The sequence below is a fragment of the Mercenaria mercenaria genome, unplaced genomic scaffold, assembly GCF_021730395.1.
Source record: "Mercenaria mercenaria strain notata unplaced genomic scaffold, MADL_Memer_1 contig_1193, whole genome shotgun sequence".
NCBI lineage: Eukaryota > Metazoa > Mollusca > Bivalvia > Venerida > Veneridae > Mercenaria > Mercenaria mercenaria.
The window spans coordinates 8928-20074 of NW_026459174.1; the positions used below are offsets into that span (position 1 = coordinate 8928).

An 11147-nucleotide genomic window follows, 5' to 3' on the forward strand; every position below is an offset into this window, starting at 1 on the left:
CACTGTTCTAAACAGAATGATTTTCGTCTTTACTGCCACAGGACCAAACTTGAATTCTGAAGAGTATGAATTAAAAAAAAATGTGGAATTTCCCGAAAAATATTAATCAGTAAAGTCTGCAAAAGCAAATAGAATTTGAATTTCGCTCCATGGTATTCAAATATAAAGAAAATATAAAAAATAATATGAATCAAGGCACTGCCTCAATCGGGACTTAAAGGTAGATTTTGTAATAAAAAAAATACTGCCCATGCTTGTACTGATGTGCAAGACATTGCGGTTCGGACAAGTTATGTGGACGCTTATTACGCACAAGGAAAAGGCGTATTCTTCCAAAAATCCGAAGTCAGACGCTCTGTGCACGTGTCGGAAAGAAACATTTTCTTAATTCCTTCGCTAGTATATCTCATTCGGTATATATCGTATGTTACTGTAGAGGGTTCGATTCCCGGCCACGTCATACCAAAGACGTGAAATGGCACCAGTAGTTCCCTTGCTTGGCGCTCAGCATTAAAGGGAAACTGGCCTCATCTATAACATACCCTCTTGGCGGTGGATTCAATCAGGAATGAGGTGTCGAGAGTGATTAATGTAAGTTGTAGAACTTGCTTTACAATTGACCAAAAATAAATGTATAAACTAAATGCGTATCACGCTGTGTAATCAAATAAAATAAATACAAAAAAAAAAAAAAAAAAAAAAAAAAAAACAACACACATTTAAAACATGAAAAGAAAATAAGTACGATCGAATTTCAAACATGTTTTTACTTCTTTTCATATTTTACAAGCGTGTTAGCGAAAATATTGCATCTGATGTCAACACTATGAGAAATATTTCCATTTAAGACTGATTAAGAAACAAACAAACATTCCTTATACCGTAACACATAATTAGATAAGAGTCTAAAGAGACTTTAAAACCTAATCTATCATGTGACATAACAATGTAATAAAAATGTCATATTATAGCTCATCTAACACCAGTCCGAATTGCAATGGATCCGTCCAATTAAAGGCAAAGAAAATCTCCTATATAAGTGACCCCCCCCCCCCCCCCCAAATACCAGACTTTTTAATCCCCAATATACAAGATCCTGTCTGGTCCAGTCTGATAAGGGTCCATAAAACCCCTGTAGCCTTGACATGTAGCCTAATTATTGTCAGAGAATCATAAATTTTATTGCCTACAGGTAAATTGGTTATTTCCTGTGTTTTTCATTTTATTAATTGAAATGCTGTTGTTTTTTTTTAGTCTTGTTTTTCAGAATGTACACAAAATCATTTTAATTGATAAGATACTAATTTTGATTGCTCAGTTGTGTTGAGTAAAACCCTGGCCAATTAAATTATAACTCTTATAGCAAAACAATTCTCACTATAAAATAATTATTCAAAACTTAATAAGAGAAAATACAAGTTTGTTTATTCAATGATTATGATCTTTTTATCAAAAGTAACAAAATAAAAACGAAAAAAAAATTATAATTGCTGGATTTTATTAGAAATTAAAGAAGTGTTCAGTTGCATTTTTAATAGATAAAGAAGGCATATAGACAGAAGGATGTTATATATTAAAAATGCTTAATTCCTCTTGTGTTGTCTAAATAATGTTAACGTTCTTTTATGTATAATAAAATCCAGCAATAAAGATATATCCTTGTTTAAAAATACACAATTAATTCATTACTTCTAAAAGCTATGTGCCTGAATGCATTTTTTATATTTTTGATAATAAAAAACAGCAATGTTAAAAAACTTACTTTATTAAAAATATGATAAAAATACTGTTGTATCTTATCACTTTTCTTATTTAGCCCTAATTCAATCAAGCTTTCTAAACTCGTTATAAAGGTGAGAACTGATTTGCTATCAAGGTGAGAAATATCACCTGCAATTTATTTACTGCACAGTAGCTATACAGTAGCTTATTATGATAAACAGAAGCAAGTCTACCAATGGTCCCGACTTGTGTATTGGCCCTTATCGCCAATACGCAGACCTTATCATCTCCATAGGCCACATACCAGGCATACCAGAATCAGTGTCTTTAAGCGCATCAGGTCATAAATCCCCCGCTGTCACGACGTAGTGACCTTAAATTGGATTAGTGCGAGAGAACATACAGGCTCTGATTAAGGACTTTATTCAGGTTTGTAGTTTTTAACCGTTTGTTGCATATTTATTATACATGTATTTTGAGAAACTTTAAAAACGAAGCAGAACGGAGAAACAGGGTTAAAAAAGTACAGAACAGACATTGTATTATATTTAACTTTAACATTTACAGTTTATCGTCTGTTGTGCTATTTTTTAACCCGTCAAATGTGATTGCGTTCGATATCTTAATATTCGGCCCAACTTCGGTGCTGTCCGTATGTTTTACGGAAATAAATTTTAGTTAAATGTCTAAATATCATAATAAGTATTGCAAGTGAAACCCATACTCGTCGTTCGTATTTGTGGCTCAGTGGCTAATATGCGGGAAATTGCTGGTTCGAGCCCATTAGCGAGAACATTTTTAATTTTCATTTTTAGCTTTTTATTGATTTATGTTTTAAATTACACATTGAAATCCACGGGCTTCACGATAAAATGTGTTTCGTACTAATATTTTAACGATCGAAACTGAATCATGAATATAGCTTGTTTTGGGAATAAAATATGTTTAAACCAAGTAAGTAGTCAAAACTATTGCCCGAGCACCATTAGATCAGAAAGAAAGATTCAAATTTTAATGTTGAACTATAGACCGGTCAATAACACAAACTATGCACCGACGATTTATGCAAGGAGTCATGTTGTAATCTATTTGGTTTAAATGTAGTACATAAACAAGAGTGCTTGTAGCAAAAGTACTACCCGGCATATTTTATGCGAAAATAATTTGTCTCTAAAACCAGTAAAAAGTGAGCACTCTGAATATGCATACTTACAAATAACCAAAAATATATTGTGAAGAAGGTAGTTAACCGTTGCAGCTCTTGAAATAATGCAGACATTTTACAAATAAATATCTATTATTTTCACAAACATGTTAGCAGGCCCGTGTGCAGGATTTGTTTGCTGGGGGGGGGGGGGGGGGGGGGGGGGAGGGGGGGGGTGGTTTCGGGAGGGCTATCCCCTCCCGATTGTGAAAATTTTTTAATATGGCACATGAATAGATGCATTTTCCTGCTACCTGAAACACCTTTAAGGATGCATGAATGTATTATATATTTAAGGAAAAGTCTACTTTTTAATAATTTCATCAAGCCTTTTCAATGTATGTATGATTGTACAGTCACAGTGTATGGACTTATTTTTCTGTATGATACCCAGTTGAAAAAAATGTTGAAGTTTTAAGATGATTATTAAGTAGACTAGCTCCTATACTATGATGATTTTTTCCCACATTTTTATGATTTCATGTAGTGAACTGAGCCAGTCTATATACTAGTCCAATATTACAATTTTAACATCAGTCCTCTTAGAAAATCTCTAGAATAGACTGGCTTTTGTCTCTATGAACATAAAAAAGAAAAAAAATCATAGAAATATCGTAATTATCAGTCTAGTGGCTAGTCTAATTATTAAGGGTATCCTATTGCAAATGGCCAAATGTTTTTAGATTTCCACAAAACAAACGAAGTATTATGACAATTACTATTTACATCACAGATTTCAAATGACAATGAACTCTTAACTGTACCAAAGATCTATAAAAATAATAGATGTGTATTTTAATACTTCTTTGACTGTACAAACTAATAACATCACAGCACATATTAAATGATATTTTTATGTATGAAAGGCCCTCATAAGTAACGAGTTTTAGATGCGTTTTTGTAAGATTTACTGAGAAACTACTTTTAAAACTATGAGAGTTTTTAAGAAAGGTTATTGGACCCAAAAGAGTAAAATTGATACAGATTTCAAATTCATAATTGTTGTAAAATAAAAAGATAGGATAAATATCTATAAATTTAATAAATTTGGGGAATGTGCCTTAATGTAAAAACAAAATACAACCATCATAATGTTTCAATTTTCAGATTCATTTTATGATTTACTTAACAAAACCAACAATGTAATGATCATTTTATAACACTTCCAAAGAGTAAAAAACATAATAGTTTCTCCACTACCCAATCAAGTACCGATCAAGCGATCAATGAAGCATGCACAGATAAACTTTTATCTGTGACATGCCTGGGGCTAATTTCCACTACCGGACACGGTTTTATGGCTCTTTAGCTTGTGTATTGCTGTGAAATCAAGCCAGTTGCGATGGTGTATAAATTTGTTAATTGAGGGGCCCATAGTAATAAAAATCGTAACTAGCCAGCCAGCTGGGGGTCGGGGGGGGGGGGGGGGGGGGGCCCCCCTGGCCCCCGCCTGGACACATGCCTGTGTTAGAAATGAACATGTTGAAAAACATTCACCAGAAGTGTTAGGGGGTTGTTTTAATGATACTTTTAAAGCTTCTATTTTTCTGCCGCCGCACATGTTTAGTTGATTCGTTATTGCTTTGAAAGAATAATTTATAAATACACACTGAATATACATGAATATTTACATGTATATGTATTTTTAAAGATAAATGATATCTTGTCAAAATGGTAGATTCATAATAATAGAATCATAGCAATTCATTGTACTTCGTGTAATTAAATGTTTTAGCTGTTAAAATTGCACGTTTTTTTTTTCTTCTTTTTTTTTTTTTTGCCTCTTCAAGTAAAATCTTTCTCCAGGTTTGAAGTACATAACCCTCTAAGGTATTTCTTAATGAAAGATGAGAAAAATATTAAGATTTAACGCAAATCACCTGGCGTAACACTTTTCATCAGTCTTATGTTTGACACTCCGAAGTCTGCGAATTTGATAATTCTATTACATGTAGCGTGGCTAGGTGTTTCCATTGTAACGCATTTTCTTTCACTTTTAAACACCTACATTTTTATATAATTAATGGTAACGGGTTTTTCGACGGCTTCAATGTCATTTTCTTTATAAGTTAAATGAAGTATTTGCCGTTAAAAAACTGTTAAAGTTACCTTATGAATAAAAATAGTCAATGCTCAAATCACATGATTTCAAGATGAAATCTATAAATTCTGCTTAATTTTGTTTGGTTGATAAACATAATAACGTTGGTGCGTCTGTGGCGGCATTGTAACGCAACAATGTCTTGTGGCGTTTCTGAGGTCATTTATTCATTATTTCGGCGGTATCAATTAAGAGAATCCACAAAAATAAATAAACAAACTCATTTTGGTTATCGTAAATTCTTACGTTTGCTTCTGGTTGGACATGCGCACATTCATACTTTACGACTTACTAGACTGTGTGTGTGTATGTGTTTGTTTAATTTTTTTTTTGTCTTTCTTTTTGACAAAATGTATCAATTTAATTGCATTCGAACAGTGAGTAAATGATTTTAAGTTCATGATAAAATGTGATGATTTCAGGTATGTCGGTTCATAAAGACGCCTGAATGTCGGGACGGTGAAGGCACGTCTACAAGATAATGTGGTGTAAAACAGATGGTAAACGTAATTTCCGGACACAGATGCGACTTGCAAGGGTCAAAATCTTTATATTATGGTAAGTACCATAAACGTGTGGTACGGTGGTCTAGAGTGAATAATATGAAATAAGACGAAGTCTCAAAGCGAGCTCAAAGAAATCAGATTTAGCTAAAAAATAATATACATGTCATTTATATGTAACACAGAAAATATTCACTACTCAAAAGAATTCGCGAGAACGTTACCGTATTCACATATTTTTTTTTCATTTTATCTATTTTATCAACAACTTCAAATAGTTGTTGTATATATTTTTCTCCGACTTGAATGACATCTACATACATAGGGGTTGCGGCTTCATGTCACTAAAGTTACTGTTTTAAGTAATATACCGGAAATCATTACGTAACAATTATGCAATTGACATGATAAAGCATAGGTCACTTCGGTAATCAAGACCCTAACTTTATTTCGAGAATGTCCCCTAATTAGAGCGGATCATAAAATTTACTGAAGCATATAAGATTACTTTGATGTGACAATGTCATAAAAACGCACTCAGATAAATAATATTGAACCGCGCCATGGGAAAACCAACATCCAGACCGGCCTGCGCATCCGCGTGGTCTGGAGCCATGCTGGTCGGAAAGCCACTATGTTGTTTTTTTCATTGTACGGCTTACATATCACGTGGCGGAGCTGTAATAAACATTTCACGCGATATGTAGTATTTTAAAATCTATCAGAATTTATATACATGTACTTTGTGTACTTTGGAACTTTATGGATATTTACATTTATCACATCCGTGCAGTCTGATCATGATCGGCACTATTCGCCATTCAGTCAGTAACTTTTTGGTAAGCACCACTTTTAATAGTTAATAGTACTGTCCAAATTGAAAGATGGAGAAGATCATTATAGAAATTTAGCAGGGCAAGGGTTAACAACAGATAAAGAATGTAAGTGTAGAACACCCCTCCCCGCTACCCGCCCCCTCTCTATTAAATCTAACCGTTGCATTCACCATCCGAACTACTTTGATATTGTCAAATAAAACTTTCGAATTCAAAGAATCAGTAGAAATAAAAAAAATAACAATTATAAGATGATTAATATTTTTTGAATACGGAATGAATTGATCTCGATTTGAGTATAATTGGAAACAAAATCAAAGACTGGACTTTGTTAATTGAACATTTCATTTTTAGCTTCATCTTTAAATTATATTGCATGTATCATGTAAGCTTATTACCATAGGTGGTTAGTTCTGTGAGATCATGTTAGGAAATGAAATAAAAACTTCAGAATTACTTTATAAATTCATGGAAAATATCATTTTTTTTTTTTTCTTAACCTAAATTTGTCGAGATCAAAATTACTGCAAAAAATAGTTTATTAATCCAAAATCATCAATGGTAATACGCATTAAAGTATACCAGGTGTGGTTTTGCAAAGATATTTTTCTTTATCTTGTGGTGGATATTTACTATAAAATAAATTCATTACTGATCGAATAGACTGAAATACAATGTAACTCTAACGCAATTTATATTGTGCGGTCAAGTCTTTTTGCCCTACATAGATTGCGCATGCGCGAAAATTGTCCCCCGTTGCTAGGGCAGTAGCTCTCTGTGCAAAGATTTATACTTGCGTTACCGTAAAGCTCGATTCTTTGAGCTCGCTATTAGTAAAACTTCTGAAAAAAATTCAAATGACATTATGTAGCGGCTCAAAATTTGAGTCAATTTCAAAACAGAAACTATCGGCTGCTAGCTCTACTTGAACAATCAGTAAGATTGACTGAAGTATCTAATACATGGTACATATTTATATAAAATGCTACAGAACACCCATATTTAGCAAATTAACAAAACGATACATTTTTTTATTTATCCTTCATTTACTTTCAGATCTCTATGTGCATGCGAATATCTTCAGCCGACTTGTAAAATGTCCAAACAGCTCCAACTGCTACCTAAGATGATAACACGGACGATAAAGGAATGAAGGGTTAGTTGGCTTTTAAATTAAATTTTGTTTTGTGGTTTGACACTTTTATTGATCAGGTGTGAAATGCTACAGAGCACCTATATTAAGCATAACCGATAGACTATATTTTTTTGAGTTAGAACTTATGTATAGTTGCCTTTTTAAAAAAATGTAATCAGAAGCAGACACCTTACCGACAATTATCATCGTGTACATAAATGCACGTTTTCTTAAAATGTCATCAGATGACGTACTAATTATATGCACTACTTCCGCTCTAGACTTCCCTAGTATATTCTTAATGACGTTTTTCGCACTTGTATCAATGCAGACTTGTGGCATTTGCGTGTTTTCAGCCAAATGTCCCCATAAAAAAATTAATTTGTAAATTTTCCAAAGAACCGATGTCATGGTGAAGTTATTTCTATTTCCTATTCGCCACGTTATACTGACTTTTGGAATATTAATGCCAGTATTTCCAGTATTTTTCTAAAGTTTATCTATCGGAAGAATATGATCATTTAGAAACTTGAGTGATAATTTAGAGCAATAGAATGACGTCCTCTCTTCCGACTGTGCAGAGAAAAAAGTTCTCGCCGATAGGTTTGCCTGTTAGCTTCCGGCGGATATTTTCAAATCCATCACTATGTGCGTTACCGCAAAGCTCGGTTCTCGAAAAGGCCTGCTCTTAAAGTTCTGTACAACGCATGCATTTATACTTCATCTGTGTTACATTAGTTAACACATTCTCTTTCTGATGTTGCCACGTTTTCAGTTTCTGTAATTATCTTGCTGATAATGTTTCAGAAGTGTAGATTTTGAAATGATGAACGATTAGACAGTCTGTTTTGTGAGACAATTTCATACATCTGTTATGATCAGTTTTTTGCGTAAATTTTATAAAGGAATTACCGATTTAATGAATCGAACTATAAGCGATAGTATATGATAAATAATGAATTGTGATTGTTTCAGGTATGTCTGCTTCACTACGATTGACAAAACTTGCACATCTACTTTCAAGCTGGTGAAAGCACGACTTCAAGATGTAAACTAAAAAAGAAGATGGTAATTTCCGGCCACAAGTGTCAAAATCTTAAAATTAGGGTAAGTCTTAATTTTTATTGGTATGCTTAATTTTTTTCGCGTGTGGGACATGGAGCAAGTCACGTGACAGGTTTTCGATACTGTACAGATTTTTTTTATTCGTAGATGTGTGATACACTAATACTTCATTTGAATGATAAAATATTATATTTTTGTATAAATATTTTATCATTTTTTTTTAAAAAATAAGAAAAATTTTTGGGTCACGTGACACGTTTCGTCCATCTTCGTAACACACAGTAAGTTTCGACCATCTTCAACTTTCGCTTTCGGATGGTTGTGACCTAGTTCACACGATCCTTTTGTCCACGATTGGAGACGCGCAAATTTCATACTGATTTTAAAACATTTTTCGGAATGACATAACGTGTAAAGAAAAATAGAAACGTTGCTCTTATAAATAAATTTACTCATCGATTACGTTTAATTCATAAGGTTGTTTTCATCCAGGCTTTACACCAGCGGATCCAGAGGGGGGCGCACCCGGTGCGCACCCCCTCTAAATCGCCGGAGCATACGTAATTTGTCTTTGTTTGGGTAAAATTACTGCAAAAAATATACACGTTTCTCGCTCGCTACGCTCACGTACATTATTTGTCTTTTGTTCTGACTGAAAATTAAAAAAAAAAGTTTGTTTTTTCACGCTCCGCTTGGGCTCGCATGGGAAAAAATATGCATTTTTCTTGCTCGCTACACTCGAATACGTAATTTGTCTTCTGTTCTGTGTTAGAAATATAAAATATGAGCCGCGCCATGAGAAAACCAACATAGTGCGTTTCCGACCATCATTGATCCAGACCAGCCTGTGCATCTGCAGTCTGGTCAGGATCCATGATGTTCGCTAACAGTTTCTGTTATTCCAATAGGCTTTGAAAGCGAACAGCTTGGATCCTTACCAGACTGTAGGGATGCGCAGGCTGGTCTTGATCCATGCAGGTCGCAAACGCACTAGGTTGGTTTTCTCATGGTGCGGCTCATATGTATTTTTTTTCTCTGTCGCATAGGTAATTTTTTTGTTCTGGGTGAAAAAAAATGCATTGTTTTCTCGCTCGCTCTGCTTGCACATTTAAAACAGAATTAGTCCTAGGTAAACCCTCCCCATAAAAATCCTCAGAAATCTGGCTAAGAAATTCCTAGATACTTACGAACGAATTAGTCTGAAAATTCATAAAACATTACTTTACTTGTATTGATTTTGTCACAAAACCTGTGATTTGTGAATACCAGATAAAGTACCTAAGAACACACAGAATGCACCAGATGGGGCAATGGTTTTCAAATTTTTCAGGGGGAGCATGACCGAAGACCCCCCAAGTTGCTCTACACTACGATTTATTTACGTCCCCTCTAACACCAAATCCTATATCCGACACTGCTTTATTCCACGTTTTCCCGATTAATCACCTTTTAAACATTACTTCCGGTTTAGAAGGGTAGAACTACCTGCTTGTAAAAGACCCGCCCACCAGCTCAGTAGGTAGAGCGTCGGTCTACGGATCGCGGTGTCGCGAGTTCGATCCTCGGGCGTGGCGTATGTTCTCCGTGACTATTTGATAAACGAAATTGTGTCTGAAATCATTAGTCCTCCACCTCTGATTCATGTGGGGAAATTTGCAGTTACTTGCGGAGAACATGTTTGTACTGGTACAAAATCCAGGAACACTGGTTAGGTTAACTGCCCGACGTTACATGACTGAAATACTGTTGAAAAATGGCGTAAAACCCAAAAACAAAAACAAACAAAAACCTGCTTATAGAATGAGAACTTCATGAGTCTTCATCATGTTTCAGATGTTTTTAAAGAATGCACTGTTACAAATTAACATTGTATTTGTTTGCATACAAATATCATATTTAATATTAATCCTACTTGTTGATAAATACTATTGGAACACAAAAAGGTACATGTCTGTGTCATAAAATCACCTGATGAATAATAATTGTATTCAACAAAATAATCATTTATTAGTATGTGCGTTGCACGTGTGTGCGACAGTGCGTGTGCGCACAAATGTGTGTGTGTGTTTGTGTGTTTTAATAGAGATGTTTTACGAGATGATTTCATATTTGTATACGTGTTCGAATTAAATAATTTATATTTCAGGTCGAAGAGAAATATACGTCTCCTTGCGGTAACAGAATACAGCACGGCATTTTGCTTCATATACGTGTTATCAAAAGACAACAAATTTAAAGCCAAAGGAACCCAATCTAACAAATTGTGTCAGTCTTGGACATTGGACATTGGAAATTCTCCCCTTTGCTGATGAAATACCATCTATCATTTAATGGTATTTAACTAGAACAGAACGGAACAGAACAGAACAGAACGGACCAGAACAGAACTCTCAGTCAGCATTTACATCTCTGTAAACGGCATCGATATTGCCCTTTAATTTATCATATATTTATCGATTTATAACTGGTATTCTGCGGACTCCGTAATTGATACATTGCAATTTTCTTGACAAAATATTGATAAATCAGTTGATAGACCGATACCGAAGTTGGATTTTGCTGTTATCCGAATTCAGAAAGC

General features: G+C 34.3%; 1 long non-coding RNA gene across 1 annotated transcript; it reads left to right on the forward strand.

The window, feature by feature from the left end:
• The first annotated feature begins 5489 nt into the window (after nucleotides 1–5489).
• On the forward strand, nucleotides 5490–10788 carry LOC123542705 (uncharacterized). Its single transcript, XR_008368814.1, has 4 exons — nucleotides 5490–5585; nucleotides 7423–7522; nucleotides 8477–8608; nucleotides 10713–10788. It is a non-coding gene; the product is annotated as an uncharacterized LOC123542705 (long non-coding RNA).
• The last annotated feature ends 359 nt before the right edge of the window (nucleotides 10789–11147 follow it).